Consider the following 21,597-nt stretch of genomic DNA (forward strand, 5'->3'; position numbering starts at 1 on the left):
CAAATAAGTTTTTTTTAAATCATCTTTGCTTTCTTCTAAAGTGACTCTAATTGTGATTTGTCACATCTCCTTTGTTTTCTGGAATTCTCAGCTGTCACTTCAATATTTTAAAATCCTTTCTTTAGTCCTGTTGATTTTCTTTACGTTTCTCATTTTTCCCTCTGTGTCTGATGTGGTTCCTATTATGTTTATTTTATGTGGTAATCATTGTAGTTGAATCTTTGGTTCTAAAGATGGCTTTTCATTCTGCCTCAGTTTCTTTCCTGAATTCTCTTAGTGTCATTTCACATCTTCTGTTGTTTGGGCATCACTTCATCTCCTTTTTTCTGTCAAACTTTCCTTGCATTCTCTGTTTTCACTTCTTTTAGATTCATAATCATTTTGATACTGTAAAAACTCACGTTGCAGTATTGGGTTACACTTTTCCTCTGTGCTGTTGGACCATTTTTCTGACTTGTTTTCTTCATCTGCAGGCGGTTTTGCTGATCTTTTCCTTTTCTCTTTTTAGCGGTACCTTGGTATGAATGTGATGATCTTCTATCTAAAATGGAACCCTAGATTAGAATGAGTTCAATCTTCCACCAGTTTGAGGAAGATCCAGTGAAGGAGAATGGGAGGTGCTAGAATAGCTTCCTCAGTGTCAAAGCTTAAGGGCTCCCACTTCAGCGAGATGGTGCCTTTGTGTAGCCAGATGTTCTCCTACCTCAGTACCAGGACCCTGAGCAGCTCTCCTTTGCCCACCCACCACACATGCAGCACTCAGGGCCACCTGCCCCCACCTCTTGCAAGTTTGCCTGGTTTGGGGTGTTGGGCCTGGTGCATGCTTACGGGCAATTTAATATTGGTTTTTTTTTTTTTCCTGTCTCCTAATTTTGCTAAAAATGTTGTGTGTGTGTGTGTGCACATGTACATGTGTGTACGCATGTGTGTGTTGAGGGGGAAAGGGTGATTTTCCCTCTGTTTGTTGCTAGTTTTGAAGAGAAGAATTGGAACTTAGCAACCCTTCCTTAAAGACATAAAATGCTGAAAGGTAAAGAAGAGAAAGCAAGATTCTCAGTTTTTCATTTCCCTCCTGCCATCTTCTGTCAGGATAAACCCTGCCTGTCCCTCCATATTCCACAGATACTCTCACATTTATAGTGGATGGGGACCTATGACATTGTGTGATTCTGTGATTCATTTCCACAGCATATCAGTAGTTTGTCCTATTTCCTTCTCACACCAGCTACCTTTGTCAGAAATAAAGAGGAATTGACTGGCTAGTGGAATAAGGTGGTGTTCTACTCAAGTGAGAAAAAACAGAAGCCCTGGGTGAAAACAAAATCAGTCTTGACCCTTCCTACTTAGGAATTAACATTCTACTCAGGTTGCAATTAATTATTCAAAGACGGTTTATGCTCCCTTACATTTGTTCGGTTTAGCCTGAGTGTTGACAGTTTTAGGCTGCGAGTTTGCCTGAGGCAAGGAGTAAGTGGAAGTCAGTCTTAAATCATCTTGTCTGATTGTGACCTGTGATAGAAGGTTTAGTGAGAAAGAAGTTCAGTTTAGCTAAGGGTAACAGGAATTGATTGGGTACTAGGTGCTAGAGATAGATTTAGGGCTAAGTAAGAAACATTCCCTACTGTTTTATGTAAGTAAGCAGTCTTCCTCAAGTGAGTAATTTTACTTCACATCCAGTGAGGTTGAAACTATTGACTAAAATAGAAGTTTCTAGTCTCTTTTTATCTCCATTAGCATATACAAGCAAGTATATATCTGATTTCTGTCTGGGTCTCAGTGGTCTGTAAACGTTAGAACAGAGACCCTTTCTGACTTTTATGTTACTGGATTCCTGATGCCCATCACAACACTTGATGTAACACACAGATACACACACACGTACATGCACACACATGTATACACAATACATCAAATAAATAAAGAAATAGATAACAGTCAGGAAAATGGCTATTAACTGAATCTCTAATATCACTTTATTGTTCTGGGAATTATGGATTTTAGGTATCTCTGAAAGCAAGTATCAACTTTAGATTATATACAAATTTACTACATCATCTCAAATACTCTAATATAAAATATACCAAAAAGGTAAGACAATTAAGTCCAGTAATATAGTCCTACTCTGAACACTGTATAATCTGACATTTATGGAGAATAAGGTCAGAAAAGCAGTTCACAATTTCTTTTTACTTGGGACTGTAGATACTGTGTGTATAGTTTCAGATGTGAATGGGGTTTAGAATCAGAAGGACAAGGCTTCATGGCAGTTCCCCACTTGCTCTCTCTTTGTCCTTCAGCAAAAGACTTAATCTTTCTAAGCCCTTGTTTTCTCATTTGTAGATAGAGATCACAGCACCTCACAGCCTTCAATGAAGCAGCATGTAACACATGGCCGTTGGGAAGCACTTGTTCTGTTCCACTCATTTTAAACTCTCTGCCCTCTTCAGAACTATATTCTCTGGCTCTGGTTTTCAGAATAAGAGCATTACTGGGTCACAGTCATTTTTAACCTAAACACATCACATCCTATTTGGTTGAAATGAATATCAATAAGAGTTGACAATTCTCAAACCCTCAAAATAGATTGTTGGTCCATGACCTGGTCCACAAGCACAGTAAGAGCCTCACTAAATGAAGACACACCCATGTTATTTTATTTATTTTATTTTATTTTATTTATTAAATAAATTTTTATTTATTTATTTATTTATTTATTTTTGAGACAGGGAGAGACAGAGCATGAACAGGGGAGGGTCAGAGAGAGGGAGACACAGAATCTGAAACAGGCTCCAGGCTCTGAGCTGTCAGCACAGAGGCCGATGCAGGGCTTGAACTCACGGACCGCGAGATCACGACCTGAGCGAAGTCGGCTGCTTAACCGACTGAGCCACCCAGGTGCCCCAAGACACACGCATTTTAATAGTGTTTCCTCAGGCATTGAGAAAGGAAAGAAAGAAGAGACTTGGTTAAAAAAAAAAAAAAAGATTTAGGAATGAGATTGAAAGAACTCAATTTTTCCTTATAAACTAGTGGCCTGGAAGCCATGTAATTAAATACCATAAAGGCTCTGAATTCTCTTATTCCCTCTTGGAAACATCTTGATTGCCTCAGTCGTTAGCTTTCAGGATTTCAGCCCTGACCAGCATATTTCTAGTCTCATTAAAATTATGCATTAGTATTCAGTGACTTGTAAAAGTAAACTTTTTAGATAGCTTTTTGTGCCTGTATGTAACATACAAATGAATATATGGCATGAGAAGGACCATGATTTAAGGTTGCCCTTTTCATCCTATATAGTGTGTGTGTGTTTGTTTGTTTATGTACTTAGTGATGTTTGTTTATTTTTGAAAAAGAGAGAGAGAGACAGATCATGAGCAGGGGAGAGGCAGAGAGAGGGGGGGACACAGAATCTGAAGCAGGTTCCAGGCTCCTAGCTGTAAGTACAGAGCCTGATGCAGGGCTCAGACCCACAAACTATGAGATCATGACCTGAGCTGAAGTCAGACACTCAACCCACTGAGCCACCCAGGCGTTCCAATGTAGTGTTTATTCTTAATGTACAGAAAGGTTGAGTCACAGAGCAAACAATTTGACTTTATAAAATTCTAAGTTTTGTTTTTTCTTTTTGAAAGAAAATGAGTAGCTTATTCTGATTCCCTCTGGGAGAATTGGATTAAATAATGGTTTTTAGAAATTCTGTTATGTAGCTTTTGCTTCTCTTGCTTTATGCCAAGTGTTTTCATAAATGCTAGCTTTCTCGTTGTGAATTTTGCTTTCATGAGGGTGAAAACAAATGACTGGTATGTATACAAAAATACAAGTGTGTATGTGTGTTTGTGTATATATATATATATATATTTTAATTTATTTATTTTTGAGAAAGAGAGAGACAGAGCATGAGTGGGGGAGGGGAAGAGACCGAGCCACAGAATCCGAAGCAGGCTCCAGGCTCTGAGCTGTCAAGCACGGAGCCGGATGAGGGGCTTGAGTTTAGGAACCGTGAGATTATGACCTTAGCCAAAGTCAGGTGCTTAACTGACTGAGCCATCCAGGTGTCTCAAAATATAAGTATTTATCAAAATAAAGTAATTGTATTAGTTTCCTAGGGCTTCTGTAACAAAGCACCACACACTGAGTGGCCTTAAGCAATAGAGATTTACGCCTGCCATTTCTGTAGGCTAGAAATTTGAAACCAAGGTATTGGCTGAGTCATTTTTTTCTGAGGGCTTTGAAAAAGGGGTTTGTTCCAGGCCTTTCTCCTTGGCTTTTAGGCCATATTCTATGTCTCTTGACATCGTCTTGCCTTTATGCATATCTGTGTTCAAATTTCCCCTTTTATTATAAAGATGTCAGTCATATTGGATTAGGGCTCACCCTAATGACCTCATTTTAATGTAATTACTTCTGTAAAGACCCTATCTTTAAATAAGGTCACATTTTAAGGTAGTAGAGATGAGGACTTTAACATATGAATTTTGGGGGGACAGCAATTCAAACCCATATTAGTAACCATTTAAATATGAGCATTGTTTCCCCTTTAACCTGGGAGTCCTATGATGCTAAATGCTTTCTTAGTCAAACTATTTAGAATCATACAAAAAAGGATTTCTCCATTTTTGTTAACATTCAGATTAATCTTCAGATTTGTTTTTGAGGTTTTATAAAATGCCCCATTAAGAACTCTTTTTAATTATTCACTCTTCCACTGACAGATCATTCCCTGAGATGAAGTAATGGGCACTTTGAGACTTGTGATATATGGAAACTCAGCCTTGTTAAAGTCATACAGTTAGTATGTGACCAAGCTGAAATCCAATTCTATGTGTCATTGGCTCTAAAGTTAATGCTATTGGCATGGCCAACAATATCATATTTTAAAATGTCATTTGCTATTTGTCTTTTTCACTAAAAAAATTACTGATTTTCCAGATTGCAAATGTAGCAGGTACTCACTGAAGAAAATTTAGAGGAAAAAATCTCCCAGAATTATAGAGATGAGTATTAAAATTGCATATAATTTTACCTTCCAGAGATAGTCATTATATATTAGCTTTTGGAACACACGTATAAACATTTTTATAATTCAATTTATATGTTTATATCTATAGAACTACATATGTATCACTAAAAGTTCTTTGCCAAAAACTTTTCAAATATCAAATCAGCTTCCAAGTTAAAAATCACCCTAATCTTACTGAAGAATTATTTTTTTAACTATTTGAAATAAGAATTTTTTCATTGTTGGATTCTTTTGGAGAGAATATGGCACAAGCCTACAGAGTTGCCCCTGTAATTAAACTTTCTGTTCTTACTTCCTACCATAGAGTCCCCAGGGATGAGTGGTTCAGGACAGAGAGAGGGCAAAGGCAACAGCCAGCACTTTGTCTTTGTTTCACTCTCTGGTTCATCTCTGAAGCCTAGACTTCTACCTAGGCATGAAGATATTTCAATAAGCAGCTCTTTCTATCCTCTCCCACTGATATAAAAACTGGGATATTTCTCAGGGGAAAGCCCGCACCCCACCCCAAAATCTGAGGCAACAATAAGGAGAAACTCTGCAGTCACTCTCCTAAATATAAGGAGAAACTAGAAGACCATTGTGTCCATGGCCACCGTATCTAGATTATTACAGAATTTAGAGAACCCATTGAATCTTTTCAGAGGATGACCAGGAGAACCTAAATCATGCCAGATGTGTAACACCCAGCACATAACTGAGGACAGCACAGACAGGATCTGTGCTGAGTATCTCCTTTTGTTTGACCACAGTGTGATTCCAAGGCTTCTCTAGGGATATCTCACACCTGTCCCACCATTGTGCTTTTTTATATTATGTGACTTACACACTTAGCCCAACATTGTCTTCTCCTGAACCCATTAGATTTAAACACTCATAATGAATTGGTTTGAGGTTTGACTCACAACACTTTGCCGTGGTAAGGCTAGAATCAGTCCTGATGAAATGCTTGAACCTGGCAGGCTGTGTTTCATGGTGAGGTGGTCTGGCTTGCCTGGGAGCAGTGGCATAGCTGGTTATGACTTGCAGAGTTGGTTGTTTACAGTAGCCCCAGTCACTTGTGGCCCAGGCCCATGGATCTTGCTCCAGGGCTTATAATGGACCTAGAGTCTGTTCACATGGTACATATGGCCTTAGTTTAGAATTAGAGGAACTCCACTACAGAACGAGTGAGATTTCTGTGGTGTTGCTACTGAGGTTGTTGAAGGTTGTTTTGGAGTATAAAGGTTGTGACTCTGTTTCTAGCGCCTTCCGTGAGTTTCTCAGTTGTGTGTCTGCCTTAGGCAGCAGATGGAATCAATGCAACTCTTTCACTTTAGAGTCATGTGTCCTTATACTACCTTATGATCTACTTTTCAGATCATTGTGACAAGTTTTCTACTCTTATGGAAAATTCCTCTCATGGTTAAAGCTTTTAGTAAGTGCTATGAAGCTTAATAACTCTCTCTACTGAATAGGAATAATTATGTATTGGTTCATAAAATGTACTCATGGTCTCATTTTGTTATTAGAAAGGCTAGAATATTGATTCTTGAATGTGAAAATTTTATAGGTGAAAGACATAGTATCTAACAGTTCTTTTGCTTTTAAAGCTCCTTGGAGATGGAGTAAGAAATTAGTTAATAATCAAAGCGATGATTTGTCATTTGCTTTTCTATCAGAAAGCCTGTGTCTTCTTTTAAAAATAAAGCTTCCACATGTTCTATGTTATTAGAAAATCTATGTGAAAATTGCACTTCAGTCTCCCTATTGTTTCACCCGAAATATTTAAGGCTTTCTTAACATCAACTGTCAGAAAAATGTGCATATTCTAGTTGACCTTTAATCAGTATGTAAATGTGTAAGTGTGTGTTTGTGTATTTTTGCTATCAGAATAAAAGTGGCATTTCTAAAGTGCAGAGTATTTTCAATGAATATAATAGGTGGCTCTCTTGCCCTATTATTGCTAAGCAATTAAAAACTTATCAGAACATGTGCTTTTAAAAATGATCACAGCTGTAAAGTCTCTTGTGTTAATATTGGCAATCTCTCTCTTCTATTTAGAATTTTTTATCTTGTTAGAATAATTACGTTATTTTCAGATCCCTTTTTTTTTTACGTAGATGTGGCCCCTAGCCTAGTCCTCTAAATTAATCAGAACTCTTTGGTTGCAAAGAAGTCCAGCTCAAGGTAAGTTAAGTTATTTGAATAATAAAAATATTGATGACAATGTATGAACCATCTTAGCTGGAATAGTATTTGAAGACTTACAGATAAAAAAAGAATAACTTTATAGCCAGAACCTCAGAGACTTATTTCATCGTTGGTGGGTTTTTTTTCTTCATCATTTTCCTACCTCTTCTTGGCTTCATCTGCACATTGGCTCTCTCCACCTGAAATGGGTGGCACAACCTCCCATTGCTTAGAACTTCTTTCTCCCAGCATCAGTATGTCAATATAGGGAAGTATTCTGCTTGGCTGATTGGTTGGATTATATGACTACTCTCTGGACACATTACTGTTAAATGGACAATGAGATAATACAACTGGTTATTCCTGGAAATAGGGAAGTGAAAAGTAGGAAGAGAAACCCTTCCAGACTCATGTAAAATCAGAGTGTGATGGTTTCCCAAAGGACAGGAGACTAAGCAGTCATAAACACCTGGCTACACAAGTTAAAGCTATACGCCATTTCAGTCACCATTTGACCCAGCCTATCCCAAATCTCCTCTTCCCAAACTCCCTTCCACTCTGCTTTCTTGCTTTTCCACTGGAAAATTAACCTGTAACTAATTTTTTCAGTCTCCTACCCCTTCAAAGACTTAAAAGTAACAGCTTCGTTCTACTTAAAATTTCAGTGGACTAAAGTCCATACTGTCCTTTTTGTCCTTCTAGGTATATTATTGCTTTTAGGAAAAACTAAATGAATCAACTCAGGGGTTATTTAATGATATTTCATGAAACCTACGTAAGGCATGGGCACTTCATAGTCAGAATTGGTATTGATATTCACGTCGGGACTGTTTCCTGGAGGCCCCTGCTGTAACTCAAGCTTCATTTTCCTGGTTGCTGGACAGTGGTAGGATCCTAGGTGGTTTGGGGACTGGAGCAGGTTAAATCGGTAGGGATTCAAGGAAACTCAAAGCAGCAACTACTTACTAACTTCTAACTTACTATCTTCATATTTTTTGCAATTATGTGGAATTGCTGACTTTCCAACCTGGGTTACCATATGAGTGTGTAGGATTAACAGTTACATAAGAGAATTACTTTGAGTAACTGACTTGAAGAGAATTGTTTGGGACACCAACTGAAGATGAAAACAGTTGCTCTGTAGCTTGTTTTCTTGTTTGTTTTGTTTTAATTTTTCTTTCCTTGTGTGTATTTCAAATGGGTCACCAAACCTCTTAAAATTGTATGCATATTTTGGTGGATAAATGATATATGCATTTTTTTTTCTGGGAGAAAATCATTCACTTTTACCAGCTTTTCAAATGCCCCTCCCCAATGAAATGTTAAAAATCACTGTCATAAAATGTTATATTCATAATTTCTGTCAATAGGGAAGAATAAAACTTGCCTAGGGACTTCATTCATATAAGAGTAGTGCCAAATAATTAGGCTTCAATTTAAAAAGGGGTGGGATCATACATAGCACATGACTGTGGTTCTTCATTGAATGCTTACAACACCATTTTTATGCTTACTCCTGCAGTCATATTAATCATCAAATGAGGGATTTATTTTGTTTTCATTTAGCTAGCTCATTACCAATTCTGGTTCACATGAACTCATAGGTAAAAACTATATATATTCTTGTATTAGTCCTCATGAATTTTTCCACAGAGTGATAAGGTATGAAACAGTGCTCCATATCAAAGATAATTGGGCCTGAAGCTTGTCGGATTTTATAGAACAGTAGCTAGAAAAGTTTCAGTTTGCAATTTATAATGAAGAAAACTAGCCTAAAATTTAGAGGGGATTTCTAACAAGCCAGGAGTTTACAAGTCAAGTGGAGTCAGAGATGTCTCTTTTACCAATGGTAAAGTCTAAACTTAGGCATTAGCCAGGCCAGACTATATCCTTAGAGTTATTAGAGGTAAACATTTGTCAAGGAACAAGCCCATTATTAAGACTGAATCTTAAGGGGTTTTAGGGGCACTTCATTTGAACAGTTCAAATGCTGTATGCTCTGTTGATCTTGAAATTGTTAAAGAAAAGCTATACAGTATTAAAGAATAATCCTGAGGCTTAGGCAGTGAGTAAGTAAGGATTGTACATAATGGGGCTAATGATTTTATTTTGAAAATTCTATTTTGAAAATATATAGGTTTGCCTATATAAATTTATTGTATTGACTTTATTTTGAAAGAATATGGAATTTAATAGTTTTAACCTTATCCAACTCATGAGTGGCTTATATTTTCCCTTTTGCATGCTTTTACTTTAGCCGAGTCTTTCCCTGTCTTGTTTTGTTTTGTTTTGTTTTGGCTATTCAACATATCTTGTCAAATGTAGCACTAATCCCATATTTGGTGTCCAAAATTATGCAATTCATTTGGTATCAGGTGAGGGAGAAATTTTTTTCTGAAAGTACTTGAGGTGAATCCCTCAAAGGTCCTGGGTTAATTCATGTATTCAACAAACATTTACTATGCATTTGTAAGTTAGGCATCAGCTGTGTTCACTGCAATGAGCAAAATGGACCTGATGTACAGTTAATTGGAGGAGACTGATGTGAACTAATCAGATGAGTAAATAACCATATAATTCCATATAATTCTAAGTGAGCATGAGAGCTCAGGGGGAAAAAAAAAGATCAGAGAGCTTAAAAAAGCAATAGAAGGGGTTATCTCCGATGGTGAGAAGGGAGATGTTATAAAAAAGTTCTTTGGGAAGAAGATATGTTAGCAGTGACCTGTAGAATGACAAGTTGTCAGCAATTGTGAGTGAAGTAAAATCTAAGTAGAGAAAGTAGTACAGGCAAAGGTCAACTCAGGAACTGAAGGAAGGCCAGTATGGGTAAAATGAGTGAGAGAGAGAATGGGATGCAATGAAGAAAGAGAACTTCTTGGAAGCCCTTGCGAAGTTCACCAAGTGTGCAGACACAAGTTACTATTGTGTTTCTGTGGGGACATGCTGCTAGACCTAACCAGGGAGTTGTTAGCCCAAATGATGCGTATAACTTTCTGGTCTTTTAGGAATTCCTAAAATAAGGCTGGTAATAGATTGCATCACTTCTGCACTGGCATGGGACTTCTTAGCTATCAGTAAAACAAAGAGGAAGTGTTGGGTGATACATAAAGGGAACCAGAGGTCAGGAAGAAGAGAGAAAGATCACTTGCAGAGGCAGAATTAAGGTAAAAATCATGTTGTGTAATGTCATAGTAGGTTCTGCTGGAATGGGGGGTGGAGGGTGGGTGGCATTAATGTGCTCTCAATGTGAAGAAGGAAGGGCTGTGAGGTAGTGCCCATGACCTTGGTGTAGTTACCCTTCTGAGACTCTAATTGCTTCATAGGAATAAAGAAATAAATAATAAAGTATTAGTCACTTTCTTTCACACTGCGGACATTTCCAGAGGAACCCAAGGCCATTGCTGCTCATGACCTGTGACCCTGTCAAGAAGGCAGGGGACCCCATCTTTCAATAGCTGTTAGACTCCACCTGGTGTAGAGCTACACCTGAGGCCCACCTGGAAATGTGATATTGTACCTTCTCCTATTAATATCTTTGAAAAGATTGAACACTTGACAGTGCCTTCCTAAAGTCAGACCCAGGGGCATTTCATGGAGCTGCGGTCTTCAAACTGTGTGTATGAATTCTGCAGTATGCAAAGGCATTACAAAGTTACTTGGTTGTGTGTACTTTTGAAAACATCATTTCAAACCCTCAGTTAACATGTGTTCCCTTTCCTGAAACAGATCTGCCTGATAATGAATCCAGATGAAGTTACAAGTTCTCTTTTCCAATTTCTCTTTTCATAATTGTTCCTCTCCCACTTGACAAAGAAACTTTCACCTCTTTCCTAGTCCAAATTTCACTATGGTGCATTGCTATGAAAAATACCAAAAATATTTTCTGAAAGAAATCAAAAGGACTATTTGAAATACTATCTTGGGACTGGTATGAAAAAGTGAACTACTCTAATGATTGAGCGACATTTTGTATGTGTGTGTGTGTGTGTGTGTGTGTGCGCGCCAAAAAAAATTATTATCAATTCTTTGCTTTTAACAAAATCAAAGGAGGATGTATTTCAAGGCTACAACTGATAGATAGTTGAGAATGATGTTTGATGTTACATCCTCAGTTTTGGAGTATTTTTTGGCATGTGTCTTCATTGCAAGGCAACTAATGATGCATTTGTACCAAAACTTACCCCTTTCCCCATATATGTATTTATTTATAGCACTTGTTATAAAACTTAAATATAGGAATATAATTTATTCTGCAGTGAAATATATTCACTCACAAATGAGCAGATTGAGAAATTCAAGACCATATATCTCATTAAGAGATGAATTTCCAATGAAACTTTAGTTTTTACATTTCACAGTTATTAAACTTATAACATGTTTTGAATAATTATATACTAAACTGTGTGATTATAATGATAGCTACATTTAAAAGGAAAATTTTAATATTTGAAGCATTATGGTTGCAGTGTATTTTTTAACAACTAAATGTCCACTTACATGCTTTTTTGTTGCATAGACATTTGATAGGGCTATAAAATGCATTAAAATTTAAAATACATTACAAATTTGATAATTTCTAAGTAAATAGAATGGAAATACAAGTTTAAGGAGAAATGTTAACAGTATTAAATTTCTGGTTGTTAATGAAGAATTGGTTCGTAAATTTTTTTAATGAATAATGGAGACCAAATTGCCATTGCCTTTAGATTTCATTGGATACAGTTTAAGGAAGTTATTTAACAGTTTTATTTTAAAATGTGAATTTTAGAGTGGGTAGCCCATTCCTGGAATTTGTTTGCTTGTTTACTTATTTATTTATTTTGCAAATATTTAAACTTATGATGAAAAGAAATAAATTTAACTTTAAAATATATGAGGGAATAAATAGTTAATCAAAAATATCTTAGGGGTGCCTGAGTGGCTCAGTCAATTAAGCATCTGTCTTGATTTCAGCTCAGGTCATGATCTCATGGTTGATGAAATTGAGCCCCGTGTCAGCCTCCATGATGAGTGTGGAACCTGCTTGGGATTCCCTCTCTTCCTCTCTCTCTCTGCTTCTCCCCAGCTCTTGCACCTTCTCAATAAACAGACAAACAAACAAACCTAGCAAAATATTTTAGATAAAATAAAATTGAAGTTTGATCGTCACCGGCAATTGAGGGTTTCTTCCCAGATCTGACTTCCTCTTCTAAAAATCCTTAGAGACTATTGCCAACTGTAGCCATAGTTAACCCATATTTGATCATCAGATATGCTAAAAATACATAGAAATTGGAGGCATGGACTTGATAGCATAAAGTGTTAGCAGCAACAATAATCTATTGAGAATTATAGCCCTGATGAGAATTATTAACCTATAGTCTTTTTAATTTCTTGAGGTTAGAATGTTGGAGGGATGTCCTTGGAAAGGTGAGCATAGATATCTGGAGGGATGCACGATGGAAAAGACTGGGGACAAAGGCCTTGTACCTTCCAGGTCATAGTGAAAGGTCTCTATTCTGTGGACAAGTCTATGGGAGAAAGAGAGGAAAATAAGAGGAGAATATATCCAACTTAGAAATAAGAGATAGGGAAGAGTAGGTTAGAAGGGTTTGATTTTTTTAAGCTGAAAGCAAGAATAGAAAGGAAAGGGGAAAAAAAAAGAACTAACATCCTAACAAAAAGACAAATGATTGAGAAAATTCATGGTAGGATGAAATATATTAGATTTAAATCAGTAAAAAAAAAGTTAGAGAAAAATGAGGCCAAAGGTTAGAAATAAAATCAAAGCAGATAAGGTATTAAAAGAGTAGAGTTATGTTATAAAAATAAATATGTAAAGGAAATTAAAGATTAAGAAAAGAAATGTAGAACTAAAGAAGTGAAAGAAAATCAAACTAAAAAGCTTTAAAAAATAAGTAATAATCCGTAGGAGGTGAAAAGGTGTAATAGAAAAAGATGTGTGGGGAGCGGAAGTTGAGAGGACTGTGACTTAGTGCTGGATGAGCAGAGCAGGGACCCTTCTGTCTCTTCCTCTAGTAAGACCTGGTGGCCTGCACCCCAGTGAATGGGTTGCACTTACACGTTAGTCATGTTTCCTTTATACAAACATCTGAGGCAGGGGAGTGCCTGGGCTTGGCCCCAAGCAAGCAATTACCCCATGTTTCATTGTTGTGTTGGAAAGATTATTCAGCAGGGATATCCTGCATAGATAAGACAGGTGATGGCATGACAAGGTGACATGGGAGAGACTAGGCAGGTGGTACTTCCATCTCCATCTCAGTTACTTATATCTCACTTACTTAGTTACATTACCTCCATCTCACCTACCTTGCCTCTGATAGGGTTGGTTGTCTCTGAAAGCTAATAGAAGAAAGTTTGGGGAGCATTAAAGAACCTGTGCACTGAGTAGAGCCTAGCTTCCTACTACCCCAAATAGAAGCAGGTCTGTGGTCTCCAGCTTCTCATGCCCTACCTGAAGAAGGGACTCTAACATCACTGTGTATATCAGTGCAGCATTGCAGAAAGCAAGAATCCGAATCCCAGACCCATCTGTCACCCAGTGTCCTTGGAGTGCATGTTGCCCAGCAAGGGCAAGGAAGCCCTTAGGGTAGGTTGCCAAGTGTGTGTGGAAAGAAAGGGGCAGTTAGATGACGGAAACTGATAGCATATTCACCGGTCTCAACTCCTTTTTTTTTTTTTTTTTTTTTTAGAGCCAATCTTTCCTCTAGGAATCCTTAGCCATTTTTTAGCTTCCTGTAGCATGAGCCACATTGCTTGCTTCTCAAAACACAGAGTTTTCTCCATGCTCCCATACCTGGATTCCTTCTGGGAATGGGGATTCTTTTCTCCTAGACCTTACAGATGCTGCTATATAAAAGGCCACTGAGACCATTGTCTTGTCCTGCTCTAGTCTCTTATCTAAGGTGTTCAGTAGTGATGAATAAATTTTAGCGTAGGCATAGATACGCATATGAAATAACCTAGAAAGCATGGATCACTGCTGTAAAAACTGACTCTGGCTGCGTCAAGGAATTTGATTCCACTGTCGTTTAGAGAGTGTTTCTTAAATGGGCTACCTGACAGTAATTTGTCAGATTCTTTCTAGGCCTTTCCTCAGAGGTACCAGCCTTGTAAGCATCATGTCAGTTAGTATGTTTTTCTGGCAATTTTTTATTCCTGGGAAGATCATTTTACATTAAGATATATATTTCTAGAAGCAATGTCTGACTGAACTAAACATTTATGGAAGTTAAAATAAGAATTTGTGCTTTTTTAGTAGCATGTCACAGCTTTTCCTGAAAATCTCAGGCAAAAGTAAGTGACATGGGTAATAAAACAGTTCCTTCTATAAAAACGGAATGAAGAAAAAGAAAAAGAATCCAAGTACACTATTACTACACTTCGGGCAAAACTTTCAAAAGTTTGTTATGATAAATATGTTATATGAAAGGGAAATAATGTATATTGTAAAATGTCACTAGATCACTCAAAACCTATGAATACAAGGAGGTTCCATTAACAGTGTTGCCTGATCTAATTCATTGTGTCTGCCTCCCCCCCTCCTTTGCATGGCTGTGTCTCCTCAGTCACTCCTGTCGTCCCTCTTTGTCTTCCTGTTCCAATCTCCTCCGTTTATTTCTGAGAGTCTCCAATGTTTCACATGCACTGTAAACAGTTGTGTTCCTTGCCATCCCTCACCTGAGTCTGTCTCCTTGCTGTCCTACATGGGAAAACTGTCCTTCTAGGCAGGGCCACCCTTCAGTGGTGCCCGATCCCTCTCTCTGTGGATAATGTATCTGTGGTCTCTGACATCCATATGTCTAAGATGATGGAGGAACTGGCTCTTTGCCGACCTCCATGCTGTATTTTGTCCCCTGTACCCTGTTTGTGCTCAGAGTTTTGTTTTGTTTTTAATGAATATAGTGTCTTGATCATCTCATGATAACCCCTCTCTTCTTTTGGGCTAAAAGCCAAGCTATCATTTGTGAATGTATTGTGTTTAGGGGCATCCAATATTTTTTTAGAAAGAAAGGTGACAGACACCATGACATTCCCCAAACCCCTACAGTATTAGTCAATTCAGGCTACCATAACATGATCACATGGAATGGGTGGCTTAAATGACAGGAATTTATTTTTTCACTCCTCTGGGGGCTGGAAGTCTGAAATCATGGTGCCAGCATAGTCAGGTTCCTGATGATATCTCTTCTGGCTTTCAGACAGCTGCCTTGCTACTGTATCTTTACATGGGAGATAGAGAGCGTTCTGCTCTGTCTTCCTCATCTTATAAGGGTACCAGATCCTTAGGACCACAAGTAACCTTGATATCCTCCTAAAGGCCATGTATCCAAATATAGTACCCTTGGGGAATAGAGTTTCAGCATATGAATTTGGGGGGCACAATTCTGTCCACAGCACCTACTACTCTCCTGTTTCTTATTCCTCTCACTTCAATATGACAACTGCAAATCCGAGGCATCAATCTCCTTCCCAGCTCACCTTCCAAAGTAAAACTAGCTGTGCAAATCAACCCATGGATATAGTGCGGCAACAGCAAATAGCCAAATTGCAAATTCCTTTTTGGGCACATTTAGGACAACTGTGTATATAATTGTTATCACAGAAGTCGTAACTTCTCTGTGATATGGAATACTTAACCTTCCTTCTGGACTATTCTCTTACCTGCCTCAAGAAATTGCTGAAGCAAAATGAACAAACCTTTTAGAATTTCTTTAAAAAGGAAGAGAATTTATTTGAGCCTAAGTTAGGGCAGCTGCCCAGAATACTCAATCTTCACAAAGAAGAGAGTACTCTGGAAAAGGAATGTTTAATACAGGTGTGTGTGTGTGTGTGTGTGTGTGTGTGTGTGTGTGTGTGTGTATTTGTAAAAAAAAATTTAATGTTTATTTTTTAGATAGAGACAGACTATTAGTGGGGGAGGGATAGAGAGAGAGGGAGACACAAAATCCAAAGCAGCTCCAGCCTCTGAACTGTCAGCACAGAGACTGATTCAGGGATTGAACCCACCAACTGTGAGATCACGACCTGAGCCAAAGTCAGATGCATAACACTGAGCCACCCAGGCACCCCCATATATATAGATATCTCTCTATATAGATATATATCTCTATATATAGGTATCTATATCTATATATATACCTATATATCTATATATATATATATAGATACCTATATAGAGAGATATCTATATAGATATATCCCATATATATGTGTATATATATATCCCATATATATGTATATATGTATATATATATATATTTTTAAGTTTATTTATTTTGAGAGAGAGACAGAGACAGAGGGACAGAGGGAGAGAGAATTCGACTCACGGCTCAATGTCATGAACTATGAGATCATGACCTGAGATCATGACAAAATCAAGAGCTCCTGGACACTTAACCAACTGAGCCCTCCACATGCTCCAGGTTATGTATGTTTTTAGTTACATCATGAGTCACACATCATCATGACAAAGGACATCCCAGAAAATTACAAACTTTATCTTATGCTTTTAGTATGTACAAGGTGGCAGGTTTCAGAGGTATGGGACCAGAACTTAGGGAAAATCTTACTGCTATCTTTAGTTTGAAATGTTTCTTTTAGGTCATTTGCCAACAAAGCAGATGTACACTGTATGCTTGGGGCAAGAATAGAGCCCATACTTTGAAGGTTTAGTTAAGGCATTCTGACCTTCATGGATGTAAAAGTGTAGCTTCCCTGGGAGCCCAGGAGCAGGGCCCACAAACATTAAATGTTGAAAGTTTCCTTTATCCCATCCCACCTGTAAACAAGTCTGTGCTATAGCTCTCTACTGCCTGGGGAGGTCTGTGATTAGAGTTAAGCCTGCTGATACACCTTGGACTTATAGAATGCAAGATCACAAGTTTGGTCAGAATCAGGCCAGTCAGACCCGATTCTGAATACTAGCTGCATTATTTACTACCTGCCAGGACTTGGCAAGTTATTGTAACCTCTCCAACACTAAGTTTTATTCTTCAGCAAATGAAGAAAATGAACAATACTTACCTTGCAGAACTTTTGAAAATTGAAAATAATAAAGTAGCACGCACCCAGGATTATGCCTAGAACATGGATTACTGACTTGTTATATGATGCTTCAAAGAAGAAAGAGGAGAAGAAGGAGGAATCTGCTTTAAGAGGTACTTGGAAGTAATAAAAATGATCTTTCATTTACTAAAAGAAACTATTGCATTTTTAGAAAAAGGAGGGTGGGAAAACCATGCCAGTAAATTAAATAATCATTGAGGTACTGAACTTCTCAAAATTTTGGAAATTTGGGGTCTATCAAGACACAGTGATATCCTAATATAGTTTCTTAAGCTCTACTAGGTTTTATAAATTTTAGGTTTGTTTTTATATTTACACAAATAATAACAGTTCATTTACTATTTTGAGACCTAGAACGATTTATAAGGATATTTAATGGAGAACTTTAGAGGCGTCTGGGTGGCTCAGTTGGTTAGGTGTCCAATTTCGGCTCAAGTCATGATCTCACATTATGTGCGTTCGAGCCCTGCGTTGGGCTCTGCACTGACAGCTCAGAGCCTGGAGCCTGCTTCAGATTCTGTCTCTCTCTCTCTCTCTCTCTCTCTCTCTCTCTCTGCACCTCCCGCTACTTGTGCCCTCTCTCTCTCTCTCTCTCTCTCTCTCAAAAAAACCATACATTAAGAAAATAATAATAAAAGAGAACTCTAGTGTGTCTTCTTTACTGACATTCAAGAAAATAGGTTGAACTTTCCTCCTTGTTTCTTTCAGCCCAAGTTTATAATTCCAAAGCCAGGTGAAGAGACCTGTGCCTGGGCCCATCCAGTCTTCTTTCCTTCTGTTTTTGTCTACCATGTAGACTTTCTTTTTCTCTTTCTTTCTTTCTTTCTTTCTTTCTTCTTTCTTTCTTTCTTTTTCTTTCTTTCTTTCTTTCTTTCTTTCTTTCTTTCTTTCTTCTTTCTTTCTTTCTTTCTTCCTTTCTTTCTTCTTTCTTTCTTTCTTTCTTTCTTCCTTTCTTTCTTTTTCTTTCTTTCTTTCTTTCCCAGAACACTCCACAAATTTGCATGTCCTCCTTGCATAGGGGCCAGGCTAATCTTTTCTGTATCATTCTAATTTTAGTCTATGTGCTGCCAAAGCCAGTACCAGATTCACTTAAAAGAACACATGCCATACCTTAAGGAGGAGGCAAGCAGTAGGGCTTAGCAATGGAGCATGCAAGAACTCAGCATTTTTTCCTAGCACTTGGGGAACATGAATAAGTGAAGTGTGGGCATATATGAGTGAATACATCAGATGTCAGGGGACTGAATTTATTTGTGGCAAAAGAGAGCAGAGAATGCTATCCACTTAATGTTCTTGTTTGTGAAATTGCTTTTTCCTCTTTTATTTTGTTATTTTATTGTCTGTGATCATTGCAGAAGCATCAGAAATTACAGAAGAGCCAAGTGGTTTCTCTGGAAAAATTATAGATGGTGATGGATGACGATGTAATGGTGTGACAGTAAAATGCTGTATTGAGTACTGAACTCCCTGCTGGATTATAGAAAGAACACATGAGTAGATAAAAGCACAACAATTTTCTTTTCACTGTGTCTCAGGAGAAAACAATGCAGATCAGCATAGATGGAAGCAAATGAGATTAGTTAAAGGAAGGAACTTAAATAGCATAGACCAAGCCGGAGTAGTGATTGCAAAAGAGATGACTCACCTAATAAAAGCATAAATGAGAAAACGTGTTGTTTCATCTCAGATTTTATTGGTCATTTTTGTGAGGTGATTTCATGCTTTAGAAAGGAATCACACGATACGGACTGAGATAAAGAGCTGATAATGATACGGTTAGCTGAATTAAATGATTCTAGACCCCAGATTGAAATTTCACTTCTATTTTCTAGGTCAACTGTCTACATTGTTTCAGTGAACTGAGTTGATTGTAAAAACAACTGTGCTATTGGGAGATGGCTCAAAAACATCTCCATGAACTGTGTAGACTACTGTGCAAGAATATACTGTGTACAGGGCCATGCAATATTTTTTAAAGTATTGGTAAAAATTTTAGGGTCATGTAAACTACTTACATGCCCTTAATCACCATAAGATATAGAATGCACATGTAGAACATAAATTTCATACATGAAAAAAGAATAGGTCATACACACACATGTATTTACAATCACCTCACTATTAAGGGGTCATGATTAAACATAGATTCTATTTGACTTACCCAACTTCTTAATAGTAGAATAAAGAACTTCTTTGGAGAAAGAAGCTTTTACTAGAAACCCACTTTTCTGAATCTCTTTGAGTTGAGCAAAAAAGGAAACCAAAAAGGCCCAGAAGTCACAATGCAAAGTGTGTGTTCAAAGTTTATTAGGATTGATTCACTAGTATGTTTAGTTTTCCACCGTACATTAAGGCATGGACTTTGCCTGGAGGGTAAGAATTACCTGCAGTTCCTGCTCTTTTTTTAATCAAGTAGGTGCATAATGATGCATTGTATACAGAATAGCAGTCACCAAATGCCCTTGAAAACTCAGGCAAATAGACCACATCACATTTCATTGTGTGACCCTGCTGAGGCATGACATTTATTTTGGGATAAGAAATGCTAACATAATTGAAGGCATTGGAAATGGCCCTTTGAGGAGAGATAATGAATTATCCATTGATTTAATCTAAGAAAAGAGGATGGAGAAATAATATGGGAGGGATTTGATTTCATGTGTAACTTGTTCAGGAGACTGCATCTTACCAGGTTTTGAATGGCACATTTCTAGCTGTTCGTGTGGCCCGTTCTTGGTGGAGAGAGTTAGATGAACAAGTTCAAAGATTATCCTATTTTAAAGAGGAAGAGTAGAAAATGAGACTGCACAGTGCAGGTTGTCTGTCCCTGTCACTAATGCTGCCTGGATTTCTTCTAATTGAAGTAATACAAAGAGAGCTCAGATTATCAAAATTTTGCTCTGCTGTGAGAAGTAGTTACAGGTAGTAGCATAAAGTCTAGAGCTAGATAGCTTGGTTTCAGTGCTAGCTCCTCTTCTTAAAGGCTGTGTGACCTTGAGCCAAGTAGTTAAGCTTTCTTGGTTCTAATATTCCTCATTCATCAAATGAGCACAACAATAAACCTTACCTCACAATTTTGTTTCAAATATGAAATGAATATTGTTAATGTTAGGGCATTTTTTTGGCACCAAGTGTGTCCCCATAGATGTTAATTGTCATCGATATTTGTTTTTCCCAAATAAAAATAGCCTTATTATTTTTCATCTGTTTATGAAAGAAATGTGCTTATTATGGAAAAGATAGATTTTAGAGGAATAAAGAAGAAAAAAAAGTTATTTGGAATCACTTTACCATCAGGTAACTATAGTGAACATTTAGGTATTATCCTTCAAGACAGTTTTCTGTATATCAAGCACGCATAATGCATAAAATTATGTCAGGCACATATCTCATGGCGCCAGTCTCCTGCTGGTTCCTAGTCCATTCCACCCCTAAAATAACACAGATTAACCTGTGGCACTATCATATAACAAAATCCAGTGCTCCTCAAAGATAGCATCTTCTATAAAGTTTTTCTTTATTTCACCCTCTTTTGAGTCCCCATTATTGTACTATGTGCTCATTTGATGGGGCCCTTAACACACTTGATTCTCATCCAACAAATATTTATTGAATATTTTTACTGTGTCAGACACTGTGTGAGGTGTGGTGTGGTAGTGGTGAATAAAAAGAAGCAGAGTCCCTGCCTTGATGGAACTTAAGTCTTTGGGGAGAAAAGAAATGCACTGATCAAATAATCACACAAATATATGTACAATTTTCCAAACAGTGGTAAATCTTATAAGGAATATTCCAGAGTAATTGCTCTATAATAAATTCATCTACAGGATGAGTTACAAACAACAATAGGAATTATGATTGCAGAGAGACTGTGCCTGAAAGAATAACGGTTACGAGAAGATAGAGGAGGATGGGAGGAAGGGAAGGGAGGATAGAAGGAGAGAATGTGAAAACACAAAGGGGCTTTTTTTTTTTTTTCCAAAAAAGGAGAGTCAGTTGTCTTATTTATCCAACATAATGTCTTTTTTTTAAGTTGGTTTATTGATATTGGGAGAGAGAGAGGGAGGGAGGGAGGGAGAGAGGAGAGAGAGAAAGAGAGAGAGAGAGAGAGAGAGAGAGAGAGAATTCCAAGCCTGACATGGGGCTTGAACTCAGGAACCGTGAGATCATGACCTCAGCCAAAATTAAGAGTCAGATGCTTACCTGACTGAGCCATTCATGCACCCCTCCAATAAAAAGTCCTGTGATTATATAAAGTTTAACAATTATATCTTCAGGTTATTTTCTTCTGTTGACACCAATTGCAGTTAAATTGAATAATATTAAATAAAAATAAC

The 21,597-nt window shown here is 37.5% G+C and overlaps 1 protein-coding gene and 1 pseudogene across 6 annotated transcripts in view; one reads left to right on the forward strand and one right to left on the reverse strand.

Moving 5' to 3' along the window:
- PDE4D (phosphodiesterase 4D) overlaps nucleotides 1-21,597 on the forward strand; it is a 1,431,601-nt gene that overhangs the window by 398,967 nt on the left and 1,011,037 nt on the right. The window lies entirely within an intron of this gene.
- LOC121016890 (uncharacterized) lies at nucleotides 18,242-18,340 on the reverse strand (annotated as a pseudogene).

Source organism: Herpailurus yagouaroundi, unplaced genomic scaffold (assembly GCF_014898765.1).
Source record: "Herpailurus yagouaroundi ecotype Mexico unplaced genomic scaffold, PumYag 29, whole genome shotgun sequence".
Lineage (NCBI taxonomy): Eukaryota > Metazoa > Chordata > Mammalia > Carnivora > Felidae > Herpailurus > Herpailurus yagouaroundi.